We start from the raw sequence: 20,167 nt of genomic DNA on the forward strand, positions 1-20,167 counted from the left end.
TCTCTCTAGTACTCAAATATTTGAATTTTGAAGGAAAAATAGTCTGATAATGAAAAAAATCTTCATTCCTTAGAGTGCATATACTTTAATAAGCACCTATTCTGTATATTTGTTTACACTATAGTTACTAGTAATAACTATAGTAGCTAATAATAACCAGAGCAGCCACATTCCTGTATCGTTGGGGTATTCATTCCACATGATTTTTCAGTAAAAAATATTAATAATTAAATACTGACTAAAAGCTGCCACCCTCTAATTCTGTTAAGATGAATTTGGCAAATGTTACATACCTACTCATGTTTGATTTCTTCCAATTTTATATCAGTATATAATTAAGGCTCTTAGAACACTTGAAAGTAGATTGGCATCTTTCTTACATAGAGATGGTGCCATGCATACACTAATTATGTAATTAATGTGAGTTTTATTTACTTCCTCCCTTAAAGATGTTATTATAGTGTTTCTTTTGCTTTTAATATTTTTGGTTTTCTAATTTGTAGTCATAAAAATATAGTTACAGAAAAATAATATATAGTTACTGTTTTCTCTTGCAACACATATGTTTGGATTCTTTTCTCTGAAGCCAGGATCTAGTTAATTTATAATTCTACCTTTTAAGATGTTTATTTATTTATTTTGTGTATGTGGTGGGTTGGATACATGTGTGTCAGCACTGCCATATTTAGTTGAGAGCATAGAACAATTTTTGGAAGTCTCTTCTCTATGCCGTGTGGGTAACAGGGACAGGTACTTTGGTCATCAGGCTTTAACCAGTGAAACATTTCATTGCCTCAATTTTTATTTTATAAATAGATACACTAAACAAGGTGCCTCTGAGGCATCCAAGGAGATACTCTTTGAAATGTAGTCATATTCATTTCTCGGATTAGGTGCATGCTACTCTGCAGAAATGAAGATTAAAGTACATTACACATTTGTGGTATTTGTTTATTAATTTAATGCATTGATGCTATATGAAAGAAGAATTAAACAGATTTAGACGGTGAGAGATTTCAAGTCATATGATGGAAGAAAGAACCAACTAAAGAAAATGCAGGGGAGAGCTGCCTGAAGATGCTGCCTGTGGTCATTGGGGTCTACTAAGGTACGGGAGTGAAGCACCATTTAGGATGTGAGCATTATCAGCATGCTTTGCTTTGTTCTAGATTACAACACAGAAAAGCAAGGAGTAACTAGGGTTTTTTTAATGCTGCTGATTAATAGGAACATGGAAATGATCGTCCCAAGAAGAATGTCTCCTCATAATCTATCCTGTTTTCTGGCACTTTGCAATCTCACTTCGGTGAACATTCAGTTTCTATGTCTGAAGAAAAAAAAAAAGCTGTTTAAGAGAAAGGATTAACACCTTAAACCTTACCAGAAATGTAAGCCATAGTGTGAGGGAGATAATCCAATGTCTTCTGAAGAGATGGTTTTGAAAGATAAAATGGGAGTATTAGTGCCTAGGGATGTGAGACAGGGATCTGGCAATGTAGCTCAAGAGAAATTTTGGGAAAAGTGGCACTTGGATACAAAAGATAAACTTGGCTTATTTTTAATTTTCCCTAGAGTGTGATAATAAATTCATGTCCATGAAGTATATAATCACTGTGAGATGAGAAATCTCCTATGAAACATGGATGGATTCAGGTACAAGTAAAGATGTTTTATCTCTTTATAGTCATTTGGTCTCACTATATTAAAGAGCACCACAGGTAAAATGTGTGCTATGCTTTCAGAACACAAATATTTCACATGGTTCTGTGAACTCAGGGTAGAAAGAGATTTCACAATTATAAGACTACATATCTGAGGGACATTAGCTCATTAATAATGCAAGCATGCTACTTAATTTCAGAAGAGAAGACTAGGTAAAAACAAACAAACAAAAACAAAAACAAACTTTCCAATTCAAGTAGGCTCAATGACAAGATTGTCTGTTGTTTTCATGATTTGATCAATTAATTCCAAGAAAGACTCTACAGTAGAATCCAGTAATGGCTTTGGGGAGTTCGTACATAATCACTAAACTCATTGAAACTTCATTTATGGTCCCACTAATCTTTAAATTGTTCTATCAAACAATCTTTCCACTCCTCATATTCTAATTCTCTCATTAAAATGCCTTACTATAGTCAACTTTTTCAATTATAATAAAAAATACTTATATGACAAATTGTTAGAAGATAGGGATAAAAAGACCTATAATCCTGAACAAACATGGATTTGGATATATGCTAACCAAGAGCAAAAATTAATGAAGGATATAGTATATAGCCAATACTTTCTTTCCAGCATATTCATATTCCTAACACCTTCATACTTGTGAGAATGATACCCAGTTTACAAGAGCAAGAAAAATGAAGGATATAGTACATAACGAATAAGTTTCAGCATATTCATATTCCTGACAACTTTTGTAATTGTGAGAATGATACCCAGTTTACTTCTGTCTTAATATTTGTACACAAAGTAGATTATAAACTGTAGTAACTGTTCCTCGTCTATTCCTAAACATTATTATGAATGTTTGGAGAACCAGCATTCATCTAGTTTCCCAAACTTCCTATGAAGGAATTATAGTTAATCCTTGGTTGTCTGTGAACTCCTCCATCTATTCTAGCATTGTCTTGTTAGTCGTGAGTTCTACTGGTCTCTACAAAAAGTTCTCTTTTCTACTTTCAGGTGCACTTCGTTTACTCCAATGTCATCTCTTACCTAGATCACTGTCTTTACACTAGATCAAAAACTTTGTGTTTGAAGTCCCTTCTAAGTCACTAACCTTCACACTATATAGAAAAATGTTCCTTCTAAGAAGGAATTTATCTCAGTCCTTTCAGGTTAGCATGGTGCAGCACCACTATCTTTTTGTTTAGAGAGCAGGGCTTTATTACTAACATCTCTAGGCATAGAAAGTGGAAGGTCAATATGCTCTAGATGTGGTGATCTGTGAGCACTCTTTCACTTAGCACAGATTTTCTTGGCATAGCCACATCGTGGTAAGGGCAAGTTACCTCTTAAAAGCCTGTTTGTATGGACAGCGAAAAGTCACAGGCAGTAAACTTTAAACCCCTACTCAGATCTAGCCAATGGTCAGAACAGTCTCCACACTTGAGTAGAGAGTGGGATATGACTTTCTCACTTACTCTGGTGCCTCACATTTGACCATGTCTCTTGGAGGGGGAGACCTGGTGGCACTCAGAGGAAGGACAGCAGGTTACCGAGAAGAGACTTGATACCCTATGAGCATATACAGGGGGAGGTAATGCCCCTCAGGAACAGTCACAGGGGAGCGGAATAAGGGGAAAGGGGGAGGGAGGGAAGAATGGGAGGACACAAGGGATGGGATAACCATTGAGATGTAACAAGAATAAATTAATAATAAAAAATTTTTTTAAAGTCTATAAAGCCTCTACTACCCATAAATAATTTCTAAAAGACCCCAGATTCAAATATCATCTTACCAAGGGTGAATATTGGGTGCAGGAGAGGTCACGTATGCATTAATCACAAAGAACAACAGTTGTTGCATTAATCCACAAGTGTGAATGAGCAACAAATACAGTAAAATTTGGTTATTTCATGTGCTGTCCTTTTATCAACTGCCTATATCTATCGTTAACTAATCCCATTATCTCTAAAATTCACTGATTGATCTGTTGCCCCTAGATGTCCCTTCTACCTGAAATTTTCCATTATCTTGTTCGTTTAACAAACAAATATGTATTTTTCAAGATTGATCTCGAGTGTAATGTTTTTACTTAGCCTTTTCAATTCAGGCTAAAGGTATCTATTAGCATTCCAAGCACAATGGACATGATTCTGATTCTGCTGCACAGTCCTTAAAAATCATTCAAGTTATCTGAACATAAATATCTCCCCAAGAGTGTCAGACTATGTGAACATAAGGACTGTCTTGTTATTCTTGATGTCTTTGGTTTTTTAATATTGTGTTCAATGCACAGAGAGAATTCCAGAATTATTTGCCAAAAGTAGTCTCTAAGTTCTACAAAATCTTAAAATATGTTGTCATTATAAGCTGGTGTTCTATTGATCATGTGTGTTAACTCAATGACTTTTAGATATCACCTTGTAATTTCTTCATTCTAATTCCTGGAGGTCAGGAGATGTTGAATCCCCTAGGACTGGAGCTACACATGGTTGTGAGTTTTCTTATGTATGGTGAGAATCAACCTGGATCCTATGGGAGAGCAGCCAGGTTCTCATAACTACCAAGACATCCCTTAAGGCACAGAAAATAAATTTTATAAAATGCTTTACAAAGAATCATCTGGTAAGGAGCCATTTCTGGAAATAGTCTTTGCTAATGAGAAAATGAGCTGAAGAAAAGTAAGATGTGGGCTTGGTTATTTCAAGCTCTATGTTTGGCCTTCAACGAGGTATCTTTAATCTTTACTGCGAATAATAGTACATGCCACTAATCTTATTCTCTCAAAAATGTATGTGATTTACGCCCAGGCATGGTGCACAATGATTTTGGAATGCATAATCTGGATCATTACTTTAATGGCAGTTATACTAAGGATGGTTCTGTTGAAAACAAAGATATTTTCACTAGTGCTACTTTTTGAACACTCATTATAGATTGAGTAAGCAAAATTGCAATAACACATGAGTGCAGCATTTTAATTGTTAGCTGTTCTGTGTATTAGACCTCACATGAAAGTCCGAGAATACCCAGAGGACTTGAAAACAAATAAACACTTGTACTCTACAACAAAATTGTATCTTGCATCAGTTCATAACATAAGAGAACTGAAGATTACAGAGGGACAGGGACTTTGCCATGAGATTTTGTCTGCTAGAAGTAACAGAAGCTATGACTGCATAATCATGACCTGAACAAGGAAGATACTGACAGACTTGCTAACATCAACAGAAGGAATCTCACATGGCCTCAAACACACACACACACACACACACACACACACATTATAGGTGAGTAAAGAATGCTCAGAGAGGAAAAAAAGTCCTCTCCAGTGAAGAGCTACAGATTATCCAATATGAAATTCATCCCAAAAATCATACTTAGAAGTAATATTATACAGACCAACCAGATTCCATTAATTTCTTTAGGAATATACCTATACACATACACATACAAAAAGTAAATAAGAAATAAATCATGTATCTGAAAGCCAATAATGCAAAGAGTGGGTGGGATTATGAGAGGGTGTAGAGGTAGGAAGGATAAAAGGAAAATGGTGTACTTATATTAGAATATTAAAATATAAAAACGACAGGGGGATCTTTTTAGTCTAGATTCTACATTTTTGAGAAGGTGGAATGTAGGAAAGGGGAAAGTTTCCAGGTGTCATCCTGCCATCTCTTTCGTTCCTAAATAATTCACTCTATAAGCAGTTATTGAATTTGCTTTAATACTTCATCTTCAATAATTTTTCTTCACTTCATATACTCATATAAATATATTACCATTAAGATTAATTCTTCTGTTTTTATATTAACTATCTGCGGAAAAGCTAAATTCTCTTTTGAAATTCTATTGAGGAAAATAGACTATGTTTTTCTTATGTGACCAAAAGCATGTGAAAGCACAACTACTTCCTCATTATTCAGAACAGACTAATGTTTTGTAGCGAAGAAGTAGCATTCCCTCAGAAATTGAATACAGAATGCTATGAACATGGTTGAGCAAATTTTCTTGTTGTGTGCTGGAGCATCTTCTGGGTATATTCCAAGGAGTGGACTAGCTGGGTCTTGAGGAAGCCCTATTTTCATTTTTCTGAGATAGCACCAGATAGATTTCCAAAGTGGCTGTACTAGTTTGCATTCCCACCAGCAATGAAGAAGTGTTTCTCTCTCCTCACATCCTCGCCAGCATGTGGTGCAACTTCAATTTTTGATCTTAGCCATTCTGATGGGTGTAAGATGGAATCTCAGAATTGTTTTGATTTGCATTTCCCTGATGACTAAGGAGGTTGAGCATTTCTTTAAGTGTTTCTCAGCCATTTGATATTCCTCTGTTGAGAATTCTCTATTTAGTTCCAAGCCCCATTTCTCAATTGGGTTATTTGGTTTGGTGGTGTTTAGCTTCTTGAGTTCTTCATATATTTTGGATATTAGACCTTTGTCAGATGTAGGGTTGGTGAAGGTCTTTTCCCAGTCTGTAGGCTGTCACTTTGTTCTGTTGACAGTGTCTCCAGCCTTACAGAAGCTTCTCAGCCTCATGAGGTCCCATTTATTAATTGTTGACATTAAGGCCTGGGCTGTTGGTGTTCTGTTCAGGAAGTTGTCTCCTGTGCCAATATGTTCCAGGCTCTTCCCCACTTTTTCTTCTAAGTGACTTAGTGTCTCTGGTTTTATGTTGAGGTCTTTAATCCACTTGGATTTGAGTTTTGTGCAAGGTGACAAATATGGGTCCAGTTGCTAACACTTCTCACAAAGGTTAGAGGGTTCAAAGAAACTTGGCAATCTTCAAAATTATGTAGCCAAGTTGTAAGACATTTCAGGTAGACATATTGCCAGGCCAGGTTGCCACCTAGATAAAGTTAATATGAAGTATAAATCTTGACTGTTAGCACCATCCTAAGATGTTAAATACACAACTACAAACCAGCCTGTCTTTAAAGATGCCATTTGCTGGGTTGGTTCTCAATTAAAGGACCAGGTTGCAAGTAAGCAACAGATCTTGTTTCCCTGGTCTTGATATCCCATGATAAGTGAAAAGGAGAGAATATCATGCTACCACAAAACAAATATGGAATTCTGTTCATTAGGCTTGTGAACATTATCTCTGTGTGAAGCAAAGAACAGTTCAATATAGTCTGCTATTGAAACCGCATGATAGAAATTGCTTTGCAAAATAACAATGAATATATGTGCATGTAACTGATATTTTAAAGATCACAGAGACACTGATACCATATACCAAGGTGTATAATGTACATTACTTCTCATTCAAACATTTTAAATGAGGAATTTATTCCTCAAAATTGATGTAACTTGCCAGATATCATCATACATGTAATAGAGCTCCTACCTTTCTTTTAGACGCATTAGAGCTTCACAGAATAGCATGATCATTACTACACAAACAGAGCTATATAACTCTGATGTGGAACTAGTTAAAATGGAGATGTATTAGAAGCACTAAGTGTATAGCATGTTTTGAAAATATAAAATTAAATATATTAATTTTGGTAGTTATGGCTAGTATACTATTTGTGTGTTGAGTTGATGAAAACATAGATATACAATTATTCAAGATTATATCACCAATTCCTTTTCTCATTTCTTATAATATGGCTTATAACATAAGACTGTGTGACTTACTTTTATGACACATATTTGTGTACAACAGCATAGCATTATACTATGCTAAATGCATATGTCCAGGAAAATTGATATTTCTACTTATGTTTTTAGAAAAAAACATTTTTGAAGTTTGAATATAGATTTGGGCCTCAATTTTACACATATACTTATTTTTCTGTTTGTCTTTAATTTTAATATATTTTATTTATGATACAGATACATTTTAGGCTTTTCTTTTTTTCTCTCTCCAGTCCTTTCTATGGTCCCCCAGTATCAAATTGATGGCCTCTTTTTATTATTGCTGTTTTACACACGCACACACACACACACACACACACACACACGTATATGTATATAAATACATATGCATGCAAACAAATAAATACAACATATAGAGTCTGTGTGAGTTATTTGTGTGCATGTGGTTTCAATGCTGCCTGCTTTGTATTGGATAACCAATACACCTTTGAACAGGCTAATTCTTCTTTATACAACAATCATTAGTTGCCTATAATGTTTTGTCTAGGTGTGGCACCCTGTGCAATTGTAACCTTTCAAGTTAGCATGTATCTCACAGCAGAATTTCTGTGACTTTTAACAACATTCCACTTCCTCTCCTGCATTTTTTTCCTGAGTGTTAGATGCAGTAATTGCAGGGTAGATATATCCACTGGGGCTAGCCGTCACAGAATTCATTAATCTTCATCTTGTACCCACTTCTTGTTTTCTGTGATGGGCTGTAAAGGGAAGCTTCTTGGTGCATGGTGGTACCTACGCATATATAAGAGCATAAGGATAAGATTTAGAATGTGGTAGGGGTATATATTTGTCTACCAAAATGATTGCAGAAGTTCTCCCCCCCCCCAAGGTCTAATATCTCACTAGACATGGTCAGTTCTTCAGTAACAGGCATGATTTCCCTTATGTTGAGTGAGCCTTAAGCCCAATTAAGGAGTTGACGGTTACAAATAACATGTGGACTCCACTTAATGCATCTTTATGTATATTTTATTGTGTTTATAAGTGTTGCAACAGAAGAGAGAAAAACACCAAGATTATTTTATAAATGCTCAAGGAATTGTATTTTATATTTACCAAAATAATATACACTACACACACACATATACATCATATATATATAATATGCATATAAATTATACACATAATATAATATATAATATATATGATATAATATATAATATACAACATATGCTGCATATGTATATATTTTAAAGGAAGTTAAGCTTCTTGGTCTTGACAATGCTTCCTACCAGAACCATAGACTCAGTAGCAGGCATGTGAAAGCTTTTTTCACGTAGTGTATCGGGATAATTCAAGAGGATCCCAGCCAAGGACAATATGTGCAGTAAAACCTCAAACCCCTACCCAGATCTAGCCAATGGACAGGACATTCATCGCAGTTGAGTGGAGAGCAAAGACTGACTTTCACATGAACTCTGGTGCCCCATATTTGACCATGTCCCCTGGATGGAGAGGCCTGGTGGCACTCAGAGGAAGAATAGCAGGCAACCAAGAAAAGACTTGAGACCCTATGAGCATAAGCAAGGGGAGGAGGTCCCCCTCAGTCACAGTCAAAGGGGAGGGGAGTAAGGGGAAAATGGGAGGGAGGGAGGGATGGGATAACAATTGAGATGTAATATTAATATATATATAAAACATATTTTTATCTTTTGGAGTAGCTTGAAGAGTATCGGTATTAATGCCCCCTTGAAGGTCTAGTAGAATTCTGCACTGAAACCATCTGGCCCTGGGCTTTTTTTGGTGGGGGGGCTATCAATGATTGCTTCTATTTCTGTAGGGGAAATGGGACTATTTAGCTTGTTTATCTGTTCTTCACTCAATTTTGGCAAGTGAAATTGATCAAGAAAATTGTCCATTTCCCTTAGATTTTCAAATTTTGTGGCATATATGCCTTCAAAGTAGGATCTTATGATTCTTTGTATTTTTTCAGTGTTTGTTGTTATGTCTCCCTTTTCATTTCTGATTTTGTTGATTTGGATACTGTCTCTCTGTCTTTTAGTTACTTTAGCTAGTGGTTTGTCTATCTTGTTGATTTTCTCAAAGAACCAGCTCTCATATTTCACCAAGTCCCCTGAATGGGGAGACCTGGTGGCACTCATAGGAAGGATAGCAGGCTACCAAGAAGAGACTTGATACCCTATGAGCATATACAAGGGGAAGAAGTCCCCCTCAGTCACAGTCATAGGGGAGGGGAATAAGGGAAAAATGCGTGGGAGGGAGGAAGGGGAGGATACAAGGGAGGAGATAACCATTGAGATGTAATATGAGTAAATTAATAAAAAAATAAAAATAAAACAAAATATATTTAAAAAAAAAAAAAAAGAGGATCCCAAAACAATATAGACTTGGTTGTTTCTCAGAGGTCAAAAGTAAGACACTGTTGCTGAAGATAATGAATACTTAGGACACAAGACATAGAAAATTGTAGCTAGATTTTATCTAGAAGCCTCTTTTCTGCTATCTAGTTTCTATGATACCAGAAAGCTCTTGTTAAAAACCAATAGAAGGAAGCAATTTTTACGTGTGCACTTGGTACCTACTGTGGTAAGAATTTTTTAGCACAATTGTACTAAAATCACTTTTTAACATGACATGGCTTCCAGATGTCATCCTGAGAAGACTGCATCTGAACTTATTAATGCCATTTTTCTCAGCAAAGGACTATACTGTGCTATACTATCTGGTGTTATTTTTTCATAAAGAGATTATTTGTATTTCAATGATTCCAGTACCTGAAATACTGTGCCACCTGACCAATACCTTAAAGAATCAAGAGCTATAATCCCACTGCTGTATCATGTGTAAGAAGTTAGGATATGGGGGATGATACTGGAGAAGATAGGGAAAGATTTGGGGGCAATGTGATCAAAATACTTTGTTTGCAACTTTCACAGAAAAAGAAAATACTTCTAAGAAAGAAATGGAAACTCCCCAGATAGCGAGTGTTTAACTTTGGTTATCTTTATTACTTACAGAGTAAATTGACTTAAACAGAGAAAAATAGGCTCCTAACTCTCAGTAATCTAACAAAATCTATGGTGCGTGATGGAATAAAGAAATCATTTCTAAGATCTTGATATTCTGTGCTCTTTCCTCACATCTACTTTCCATGAGAAAAGAATATATTTAGAAAATATCTGAAACGTCTACAAGATAAGGAGTCTTAGTTTTAACTTCCACTTTTGCAGTTCACGTAAAAAGCATAGACAGTTATGAAGAGAGAAACACCATGAAGTTCAATCCAAATGAAGCTGTAGTTTCCTAAACAAGTAGGAGATAGAAGTGAAATCTGTAAAGATGTTGACTTATGCAAGCATAGTCTGCATCAATTTGCTTGCTGAGCCACCTACCTGCTGGGAATCCCTGTGCAGACCATATTGAATTTCACCACAACAAATTAGAGAGGTGAGACTCAAACAATCAATTAGCACTTTGGCCAGTTCCAGGAATATGTACGAATATTTTTCTTTCATGGTAAGTTTAAAACTGTGAAAAATAATCACAGAACTGAAAGAACACTTAATTGTCTCTGCTCCCAGTCTGTGTTACTTTTGTGTAAATCTTTAAAGAATCTAATTTACTTAAACGAAGAGAACTTTAGGGAAAAGATTTACATTTATGTTCAGGAGGGTGAGAAGCACTGGTTTAGAGAAGATTAACCCTAAAGTCTCCTGGCTCTAGGCAGGTGAGACTTGATATTGAAAGTACTCTAAGGCGCGCACAAAGTATTTGTTGAAAAGAACCTGCTATACAGTAGATTTTGAGTCTTGGGAAGTGCCTGGAAGTCCCTCATCAGTATGTTAAATTAAATTCTTCAAAAGAGGTAATGTAACTAGAGAAACTCAACTTTGAGTGGAACCTCTAAGTAATAATCAATTAGCCACAAAAAAATAAAATAAATAAAGCAACACCAACAACAAAACCAATGAAGAGATGAAGAGTTGGGAAAAGGTTTAATCAAAATGAACATTTTAGAAAAATAAGTTCAACCGTTCTACGCCATCTTTGTGGTGCTAATGCAAGCTTTAGGTCAAATAGAGATTGTAAGATTATCTTATGCCATTTTGGTCAAACCGTACCTTGATAAGAAATAGGATTAGTTAGGGAGAAACTGTTTGACTGATTACCATAGTATCTGCAATGTAGAACTTTGACTCTAAAGCTAAAGATATTAAATGGACGCAGAGATGTCAGATTTTAATTCTGCATTTGATTACCTTGCAAAGCACAAAGAAGGGTGAGTCTTTCTTAGCAAAATCAGGTTCTGGTGGAGGCCCAGCACTGAGTGGTACAAGCTGCTACCAAAGATAGCAAAAAAGGAAAGGAGAAAAAGAGACCATAAACACACACACACACACACACACACACACACACACACACACACACACACACACACACACACACACATTTGTGGATGGAGCAAACTTTTTTTTTATTTTATTAATTTATTCATATTACATCTCAAGTGTTATCCCATCCCTTGTATCCTCCCATTCCTCCCTCACTCCCAATTTCCCCTTACTCCGCTCCCCTATGACTGTGACTGAGGGGGTCCTCACCCCTCCCCGTTTATGCTCATAGGGTATCAAGTCTCTTTTAGGTAACCTGCTATCCTTCCTCTGAGTGCCACCAGGCCTCCCCATCCAGGGGACATGGGCAAATATGGGGCACGAGAGTTTGTGTGAAAACCAATCTCCACTCTCCACTCAACTGTGGAGAATGTCCTGTCCATTGGCTGGTTCTTTAAAGAGTGAGTGCCAACCCAACTTTATTTTTTTCTCCCACAGATTACATATCCCTGCAAAATCTCTCAAGTAATACAAAAATTACAATGTAGTTACATTACACTCTATTTTTCTTTGAATGATTACAATGAAGATACATAAAAAAAATATGTTCCCCAATACCCTCACATGTTCAAAATGTTTTATGTACTATGAGTGAGAAAAAATATGAAAAACAAATTATTCCCATGAGCCCATATACATTTGTACAAAGCAACTTGTTATATAATAACAGAATGTGAGCAAGAAAAGCTATTTCTCAGGCAGCTTTTTTTTTCAAGCAGCAAGAAATTTGTGGTTTCAAAGAAAGAATCAACTATTGTTAATGGTAATCTTATAAAAATCTTGAAAGAATCACAAATATAAACTTTTTTATGGAAAACAATTAGCCATTTCTACTTTAAATCCTCAAGATATGTTGCTCCTTAATAATTTCATTCAATCACATCAGGAAGCTAGGGGCAAAAAATGGGTACAAGAAATTAACCACCTTGAAGCCTAGGTTCAGTGAGTCAAGTCATTTAGTGCTAATTAGGACAATGTTCATGCTTAGCCACCTCAAAAAATCCCTCACTAAATTATTAAGAGTGTGCTTTTCTGGGCTAAAATTGTTCCGTAAGACTTTCTACATCAGAGCCATTGATTAGAAACATCTCTGCCTATCCTTGCTAAACAATCTATTTTCCCAAATTCTTTCTAAAGGCCGGTGGTCATTGTTAACAATCTACATCTGTACCTTCTTTTCCAGTGTTGTGGTTGAACCGTTAATCTGCTCCTCTAGCAATGCCTGAAGAGATGAATCATTGTAATTGTTAGTGCCAGTGATACTGCTCAGTGAGGTGCTGGAAACTCCCTTAGAGCTTTCATACAACATATTTATTATGAGGGATGTGGTTACCACAGAGGCACCAAGCAGAGCAATGCTCCATCCCTAACAGGATAAAGTCCTCAGGACATGTAGTTTGGGGTGCTGCCTCCCCTCTCCAGCTGCTCCCATTGTGATTGTACTAACTACCGGATGGCATGCCATGAGTTCTAAAGTTGTTTTACTGTTCCTCCTGAACAGCCCCAGACAAAAAAATAATATGAAATGATAACCAAGTATATTCATATCAAAGCTCTCTTCTAAATTACTAGCTCCAACTTCCATTTCCTGTGTGTTATACCTTGTGAACATCTGTTATTGTTATTTTTGTACCTTTTCAGAGCAATTTACATGCTCATCTCCATTAAAATGATTGCCATTAGAGACAATGACTGAGATTAGTTGGTTAACTGGCTAATTTACTTAACCCCAATGCCTAGGAACCAATGCCTTGCAGACCTAGAATATATTTTCAGCCATAAATTCATTCACTTTTCCTGCATATCTGTATAGGTAATTCTCAATATGAATGATCATGAATGCTAGGTTAGTCCAAGGGGCTTCTTTTCAATAGTGTTTTCATCGCTGTGAACATAATGGCATAGGTTTACTTCAATTCTTCTATCATTGTGATATTTCATACTTTTCACTTACAATGATTCCTGCTATTTCTTTGATGATATATTTCTATGAGATACCACTTATGGTGGCCCTTGGCTTTAGCTAGATGTAGTGTCCACACTCAGAATGGCATAGTAACTGATCTATTCCACCTTCTAAGACTATATACATATGTTATCCCACTGATTTGCAACAATAGTAAGGCTTTACATGCCAGTGGGGGCAGGGAGAACAAATGCTAAAGCATTGGAAAATACTACAAAGTAAATACTTCCAATGCAGGAAGTTTTGCAAAGATTAATAGAAATATCATATGAGAAAAATAGTATGATTAACTCAATTATCTAATAACATGATAAGAAGTTTAGATTAAAAATCTCAAAAGAGTTAAAAGATAATTTAAGATATATTGGTGATTTAATATACACTTTGAAAGCAATTTAAAATAGAAAGTTAAAAAGAAAGTCTATGTGGTACCATTTATAAATATTCCTGGGCCCTAGCATAAGAATTATGATATAACTTAAAAAATCTAAATTAGTCATGATTTGCATTGGTTCACAAATCCTCATACAGTCCACAGCGCGATAGCAACAGCATTCCCAGTACGGAGAATCAAGCTGCTGTGGTCTCTAGGATGTCCCGGTGCTTGTTTTGGGTTTTTTCACAGATTCTGATGCATTTTAATCTTCAGCTTATCCCATATGGCTACCATGGGTACACTCAGAATTAGTCTCAGGTACATAGTCACGCATCTCTAAAACAAGAGCATAAGCATGCCAGGCATGTAACTTATTCATTGTCAGTACATTCGTTTATGGATCTAAAAGATGTGATGCGAACTCTTCTGAAGCCTATTAATCCCCAACTTCGCTTAATATCAGGGCCCAAAGCCGGCTTTTCTCTCAGTATGAGGGGCATGCACAGAAAGGATGGATACTCAAAATGCTTTTACCCTGAGCTGGGTGGGTATGAAGCTTCCATTTGAGTAGGAGTTCAGGATCTGTTCTGTGATTTCTGTTGCTAAGCAACCGCTTCCTTTGTCTGCTCTGTTCAGAACAGTTGCTTTATTTATGCTCGGTTTAAATGATGCAGATCATAATGTGAAACCATAAAAGAAAATAGAGAAAATTATGTGAAAATTGTTTCAGGAATTTGCAATGCGGTGCAGACTAATGAACATGAATGCAAATCGTGCTTCAGTGGAAAAACCGAATGAATCCCAAACTGTTAGTGCCACCACCAGAGAGGTTTCCAACGGGTTACGGAACAGCCAAGAGTTAACTTTTGACATTATCTAAGAGTTACAGGAACACAGGCAAGCTCATATTCAGGAAGCAATTAACTAGTACTAAACAAACCTTAAAACAATTTTAAAGGAAAAAAAAAACAATCACTTTTAGTACCAGATGTTAAGATAAATGAGTTAAAATAAAAAAATCCCAAAATGAAGAACAAATACAGAAAATTAAAGGATATAAAAGAAAGGATATATATATATAATATATAATATATAACATATATAAATATATTAGTTCCTCATTTTTCAAAGTCTAAGAAATCTTTATATATATCCTGCCATGTATAATGACACAGTCAATCCTAAAACGCAAAGTATGGAAGGGAGAAGCTAAATCTGGAAATTTGTACTGTAATAACACATGTGGGTATGCACATGAGCACGCGTGAGTGCGCGCGCGCGCGCGCACACACACACACACACACACACACACACACACACACACCGTGAAACATAAGTAAATGAAAATGTAAAGGTCTATTATAATTTTGTCCTGCACACAGATTTGAAAAAGTAACCATGCTAGTTGACAAATGCTTCATGATTTTATACCACATGTGAAATTGTTCTAGTGGTCCTGAATTTATTGTAAAGAAAATTATTACATAAACAGGTGCAGTCTCTACTTTGATCACATTGATACACAGAAATTTTACCCATGTCTCCATGTTTACGTAGCTTCTTTTTAGCAAAGTCTTAATATTTTACTCACTCACTATGAACCATAAGTAAGTGTACCAATAGGACAAAAATATATTAATACTTCCCAGATATTAGTTCAAACACACAGTGACCTTTGAAGCAATGCTGGTATTACTGCCATCCTCATTAAATAGAGTGAAGAGAGCATCATACTGAAACAAGATTCAAACTCACTGTCTCTGTTGCTGAGCTCTACCTGTTGAGAATTCCCTAATCTAAACCTATTTTTTATTGTGTTTCTTTCCTGCAGTTAACTAATTCTGTAGTTAACCAACATCTCTTTGGATGTTCTCCTCAATTTGAATTATCATAAAACACTATGTAACAAATATATTCTATTTTTAGTTTCAAATGGTGTACCATGATTATAAACCCCTTTTCCTTCTACATTATAGTTATAATAAATGATATCTAAATGTACCCTACCAAGCAACTGTAGTGGTTTTCTGTTGCTCCTTCACATACTGAGGTTTATAATCATAAGCAAGCTTAAAGTACTCACCCTCCCACTATTCGGCAACTTGATCAAATACTTATGAATGTCTTCAGGCCTTCAGTTTCACCAGTATGTAGGAAAGTGTTAAATAATATTAAGAACCAAGGACTAGAGTCACTAAGGTCTGATTGTCTTTATTGTGGTTCATGAAATTGGTCATTTAAGAAATATTTTTCCATTTATACTTTGAGAATTCCATGCAATGTGTTTTGATTGTATCATTGTTTTTCATTCACCTACTCCTAGATTCCCCCTTATGTTTTCTACTCAATTTATGTTTATTTCTCCTTAGGGAAAGTAAAAGAAAACAAGATTAAAGACTCACAAACACACATACACAACAATAGCAGCAGCAACCATGGAGAACAATTTATATTGGCCAATATTGGCCAACTACACCTGCCCTACAGTATGGTTTACATACCCAGTGTTAACATCCTTGGAGAAAATTGATTTTTCTCTCCCAGCAGATATCAATTACTTCTCCCTATGAACCTGCAGAGGCAAAATCTCTGACCTATCCAAGAAGATATTTGAAATGTGAGCACATATTTTATGAAAATTAAATCATACACTGGCATGAGAATGGTTTCAACTGGGATTCATTATGTGAAGAAAGCTAAGCCAAACATGATAGGACAAATGTGGCATGTGTTTTGTCAAATATATGCTCTAGAGTCTCCTGATTTAAGTGTGTGTGTGTGTGTGTGTGTGTGTGTGTGTGTGTGTGTGTGTGTGCGTGTGTGTGTAAGAGAAGCATGGGAGGGAAAGGAAAAATTTAAGGGAGTGGGATGGGAGAAAATAATGGAATGCTTATGGCATAAATACATTGGGAAGGTATTTGTAGAAAAATAGAGAGCCACCAAGAGCTTACCAGATGAAAGAGGAAATTAAAAGTAAACACACACACACACACACACACACACACACACACACACACACACACACACCCAATTAATCAACTAGTGCTCACTACTCCCAGAACAGTATGAGGTTCCCAAATGATAGAGGACCAATTTGTGTATTCCATATGCAACTAACTTCTGATGAGATTCTCATTTAGAAGTCAATAATTCCCAAACTGCATCAGATAGAGAACAGATAATAGAGAGCACACTACTTCATTTTTTTTTTCATGAAACTAGAAGTAGAGGAAAAAGGAAATACAAATACATAATATTGCTCACAATCACAATGAGCCAGGGCTACATTTTCCTAAGGTTTGTAGTTTCCATGTGATTCTATCCATTTTCTTTCATCAAACAAAAGCCATTTCAATATATGTATAAAATTATAATATTAGAATAAATTATTAATCTTAGCACAATACACTTTTAATAAAACAGCTATATAAATTACTAAAATCATCAAATGGCAATTTTCAAAACAATTATTTTTATTCCTTAAATTTTATTTCTTGGAGTAAATAAAAATCTTAAAAGCAAATTTTTGAATATTAATGTTTTAATAGAAGATTCTGAAATGGACTTGTTTAAAATGAGAAGAAATACAGAATTATTAAAAATTAAATGTAATGTGTGTTCTACACTAAGAAACAGTTATGATAACTAACTAAAAAACAGATAAAGGACTGTGGGACAGAGGACCCTCTATGAAAGCTAAGGTTAGTATCAAGCCTACTATCAAATACAGTGAGGACTCAATGTCCACAGATATGGAATGAAATAGGAAACATCAAAACAGCTGTGTCAGGATGGGCAATAAATTACAGGAGGTCTAAATACCCAGAATAAAATATTTCCCTCCTCCCCCCTTTTTTTGCAATTATCCACTGAATACAAATTGGAACTCATATATCAAAGTGTGACATTTAAATAAATAATCATAAGAAACAGTATGCCTGCAATGCTACTTTACAAAACATGCTCCCTTAAGACCCACTCTATGCCTTGATTAATTTGCTTTGTACAAAACCCCTGTAGCAGATGTTGACTATCTCATTTTTCTGAAGGTGAACCAGGAAGCAGGTGATTGGCAGTCAGAGGATTCATAGCTGCTGATAGTCTGGAAGAATAGAAATGTGGGCTGACCTGGTGCATGATTAATTTGACCATCACTGAAATTCCATTAAAGGAGTTAATGAAAGATGTACTTTAAGGAAGGCAGGAAGAGTGTAAGAGCCAGAGGAGATGGAGTACACTAAGGAAACAAACCTTCTAAAAACATGGGTTCACACAGAGTGGGGCAGCATGCACATGACCAGCATGGCTCTGAGTCAGATGAGGTTTAAACACTGGAAAAAGAAATCAACTCAGGCCCCGATCTCTTGCCCACAAGCTATCTTCAATTGATAACTACTTGCAAATGAAAGATAGTTTTCTCCAGTGGAGTCTGTCAGGGCATACAAAGCACTCTTAATGGCAGGCCACATGCCCAGCAGTAGACAGCTGATATAAAATTACATCAATGACATTTTGGAAGGGTTGTCTAATATTTCATCAGGACACTTTTTTTTTAACCTTGCAGGTCCTTTGCATATATATTTAGGTCCAGTGTTGTGTTTTTATGGAATTTTTGTATGTACAAACTTGTGTGTCTCTGTGTTCATAGATGCTTCTCCTGATTTTCCTTTGGATCTTTTTCTTCTGTTTGTTTGTTATGTTCTATTCCAGTTTGTTTTGTTTTATTTTTATGTTATTATTATTATTTGCATGCCTGTATGTTTTCTAATTAGAGGCAGAACCATGTGGGTCCAGATGGAAGGGGAAAGATGAAGATCTGGGAGGATTAGGGAGAAGATTATACTGCATAAAAATTTTATATATAATAAAAATTCTTATAAAAAAACACTTTTTCTTTCTGGGAACATTTGAATTTTTCTGAGAGACTTAAGAGCAGAGCTAAAACTGTGCAGCTGAGACACCCCATCTGGATATGAAAAATAAAACTCAATAGGATGTGCATTGCCAGTTAGAGAAAAAAAAATTCATTTCCAATTAACAAAATACATTATATAGATCTATAATTTCCTCAGTGCTAAATAATTTTTAATATTGTAAGACCAATTGAAAGCAAATAATACATTGAAGCCAAATTATAACTTTAAGTCAAGCAAAATTGTAATTCACTTTTTTGAATGTAATGCATTTATTTGATATTACCTTTTGTCTCTCTGAACTGTGTTCATGTCTGCTGGTGGTCATTGTCCAAGGCTTGAAATGTAGTGCTGGTGGTCATTGTCCAAGGCTCTGGAAATGTAGTGCTTCCACGAGCTTCACAGAACACAGTCATTCAGACTTAGGGAAATATTTATCAATCCAACTACACTTTTTACTTTAATTTGTTTTACTCAAATTTGTATTTGTCCTTACCCCTAGGAAACAAAAATATAGAGCTGCAGAGAAGCCTCAGGTTCCAGGGATGAAAAGGAACAGGTAGGACTTGTTTTTTTTAATGCTGGTTTATTTCACTAAATGCAATGACTTCCACTTTGATTTATTGTTTTCTAAGTCACAAGATTTCATCATTCTTTATGAATGACTATTGTTCCTGTGTGTGTGTGTGTGTGTGTGTGTGTGTGTGTGTGTGTGTGTGTCTGTGTGTCTGTGTGTCTGTGTGCATATGTGTGTGTATACAATTCGGTTTTAATCCACTCATCTGTATTTTAATAGGTATCTACGTTGATTATATATTTTGGCCACTGTCAATAAATTTGCAGAGTCAGACATCTCTGATGTGTTGCTTTTGTTTCCTTCAGATATATGTTCAAAAATAGGATAGTGGATACATGTGTGCTTTTAGCTTTTGGATGAGTTTCCATGATATTTTTTAACTTGCAAAAACTGACGTTGTTACCAATTGTGTAGGAGAATTCATTTTTCTTCACATTTTGACAGCATATCTTTTTAAAATATAATAATGATTCAATTTGCAAGATAGTATCTCATTGTTGTTTTGGGAGGTGCTGTTTTTGAGCCCAAGCAGCCTTGAATTCACTATGCAGCTGAGACTGGACTCAAATTCCTGATCCCCCATTGCTCCTCCCAAGGTGCTAAGATTATATAACAACTCATCTTCCATGGCTTGGCTTAGTATTG

The sequence above is a fragment of the Acomys russatus genome, chromosome 24 (assembly GCF_903995435.1).
Source record: "Acomys russatus chromosome 24, mAcoRus1.1, whole genome shotgun sequence".
In the NCBI taxonomy this organism is placed as follows: domain Eukaryota; kingdom Metazoa; phylum Chordata; class Mammalia; order Rodentia; family Muridae; genus Acomys; species Acomys russatus.